The following is a 3,000-nucleotide window of genomic DNA, read 5'->3' as shown; positions in this document are numbered from 1 at the left end:
TTTTAAGTTTTGTAATCTGTAATTGATCTTAAATCCTTATTGTATTTTGAGTTGTGTGATTTTTCAAGCGATATTCAAACCCTAATCTGTTTAGAACTCAAGAATCAGTGGTTTTTAGGCGACTCTAAATATTGATTTTAATATGGCGGGCGTTGATTCCAGAAACCCTAATCTGTTTAGAACTCAAACCCAGATGCGTTCTTCACCGGCGATTCAAACCGTCGGAAAAAGTTCCAAGACGATGACCCATGGCCTCCACCACCGCCGTCGTAGAGTCTCCGGCCGCCGCCATGAACTCCGACAACATGTCAGTAATTACTTCCATCATCCTCATTAAATATGTGTTGAATTATCAAAATCAGATCTGTTATTAACCTCTTATACTGTTCATGTAGGGTGCTTGTGTTGGTGTATTTATCCAAGAAAATCTAGGAATTGTTGTTCAAATAAGTTACTGTCATTTGGAAATTTTGTTGTGAATTGTGTATTTATGTCTATGGCGGCTTTTATGATCATCATTTCTAACACAACCTATTTTTTTTCCTTTGGTACATCCAGATGTCGTACTCGAGGAGAGCAAGGTACTCTCCTTCTCCTTCGCCACCACACAAACAATACATCGGTCTGTATTAAGGTCTAGGTCCAGATCGAGATCCAAGAGTCGGTAATATTTCCTTTTAAATGTTCACACAACTTGAACACCATTTATTCTTTTTAGTCTCTATAATTTAGGCTCAGTTTATTGGTAACCACAGATTGGACAGAAGGCGAGTCCCTTAGAAATGTTCCTGTTGATATTAGTTTATTTTTAAGCTTGAAACTTGAAACCTCTGTTATAAAACGTGTACATGTCACCTTCTTTTTTAAGCTTGAAACTTGAAACCTCTGTTGTAAGGTTCTGTAACTATTGTTTAGCTTTTGATTGCCATCGTGACATTACATAATGTAGTCAATGAAAGTATTGACTTGAGCTATTATGTAGTTACGATATTTTAACTGTTTATTTTTTGCTTTCAGTTTTTTGAGTTGATTGTGCTTTTGTTTATTTTTTATTATAAATGGCAGGTTGTAAAAGCTAAAAGTGCCATAAGCAATAGGGTGTATATGTGCTCAAGGCATTAATGCACTGCATAAATACAAGTACAGTGGAGTTGATCACTCCAGAATTTCATCCACAGAACTGCTGTAAATAGGTTATCTGCGCAAAAAAGAAGTGTTCGTTCACAAAACAGCCGCAATACTGATCTGAAACACTGATCATTTGCAGATTTTTTTTGTCCATTCACTGCATAATTGTATATTCGCTACTGCAGAACTGTCCATCTGAAGAACGTTTGTTTGAATCAAATAAAATTCCATCCGTAGAATTTGGAGATGGGTAATCCATTTACAAAATGTAAAAACTGTCCATTCATCCAGTTTTTGTCCATTCCGCTGAAAGCAAAACATTGTCCATCTGCTATCTTGGTTATTCAGTGTTATTACAAGTTAATACGACCAAATCTGGATAACAAGTCAAAGTCCATTCGTTTGGAACGTGGCATATCCGTTGATTAACAAGTCCATCAGCAAAAAGTCAAAGTTTGTCCATCCGCATATTGTGATATCGGTCGAGTTATTTTAGATCTTTCTGTAAGTTTGCGTTCATTAATATTATGATATTATCGGATCATAATCATGTATTTGATAATCTAATTAGTGCAGGAGGGTCCTCAGACAACAAATCTTGAAAAAAGATGGATGGTTCATCCCAAAGTCCATGTTGACCAGGTTTGACTTAATCGATCTACCCAATCCCCTCAAATTCATCTTCTTATTGATATGATTTAGGGTAGTCTAACACACTATGTTTGTCTAATTGTTGTGCACACCAACTGTTTGTAGAAACTAGAGATTCTATCACGAAGAGAAGGAGCAGTGGTTATCTTTAAAAATTTATATGTAGATTCTTCCATAATAAGTGGGGTTGCTTATAAGCTACCACCAAGCCATATGAAGATGAGAACTAACAGCAGCTGAATTTTGCAGTAAGTGATGTCTTCATCTCCATATATCTCTAATTTACTCAACAGGTTTGTGTACGTGTGGGTGTGTAATTTCTGTAACAAGAGATTGTTCGTATTCTGTCATGTGATAGCGAGAGCATAATTATTGTGCATTGTACTGCGTGTGTTGATGAAAGTATGATGAGTTTATGAAGATTTATGCTGAATATTGAACATTCACTCCAGAATTTCATTTTCTTAAATAGATTCATTTGCTGAATATCGAACATTCAGCATAAAATTGCTTAAATAGATTCATTTGCTAAAAAGAAGCACAAGATTTCTGCTGATTTTGTCAGATGACCTTCGCTTCCATGTTATTCAGACCGCTGAAGAGCATTGAAGGCAAACTTTTGGTATTCCAATCAGGTAAGCTCCATGAATTTCTAATTAAATATATTTATTGGACGAGTAGTGACAAAGTCATATTGATCACATTATCCGTGTAATTAACATATACATATGACACTATATTGAGTGTGTATTCTGTTCTAATCATTGTTGAATATTTTAGTGTTACCTTCTGTTGGTATTGCGGCTCTTTCTGCTAGGGAAGCTGAAGGACGATCTAATATATCTGCAGGAGAAAAGGTAAATGTCGTTCAAAATTTAAGTACCTGCTTCTGTTGATTTTTCAGGTTTACCTCAAGTCTCAATGTGTGTTTGTTTTTAATTTTCAGGAACCCCACAAACTACTCCAACCAGTAGACAATACTTTAAAGACAATGGCTATTGAACTTGCTGAGTACCAGGTTGACCTTTCCTAACTTGCCTCCTTTTTACAGTATGTGTGTGTGTGTGTGTAGGGAAGAGCTCATGTGATAAGTCCTCCGAGTTGTGAGAACTCGTGAGAACCGCACTTCTTGTGTGAGTTTTTCAATGAATTTTTGCACAAAGGTAGAGTAACATCTAACTAAGACATCTGTAAAAAACCTGGAAAAAAATTACGAGCCGG

General features: G+C 36.0%; 1 long non-coding RNA gene across 1 annotated transcript; it reads left to right on the top strand.

The window, feature by feature from the left end:
- The first annotated feature begins 2,325 nt into the window (after positions 1-2,325).
- LOC110903314 lies at positions 2,326-2,799 on the top strand. Its single transcript, XR_004876234.1, has 3 exons — positions 2,326-2,414; positions 2,560-2,636; positions 2,726-2,799. It is a non-coding gene; the product is annotated as an uncharacterized LOC110903314 (long non-coding RNA).
- Positions 2,800-3,000: the final 201 nt, after the last annotated feature.

The sequence above is a fragment of the Helianthus annuus genome, chromosome 13 (genome assembly GCF_002127325.2).
Source record: "Helianthus annuus cultivar XRQ/B chromosome 13, HanXRQr2.0-SUNRISE, whole genome shotgun sequence".
NCBI lineage: Eukaryota > Viridiplantae > Streptophyta > Magnoliopsida > Asterales > Asteraceae > Helianthus > Helianthus annuus.
Note: the sequence above shows the minus strand (reverse complement) of the source record. Positions and strands in the feature narration are given on the sequence as shown.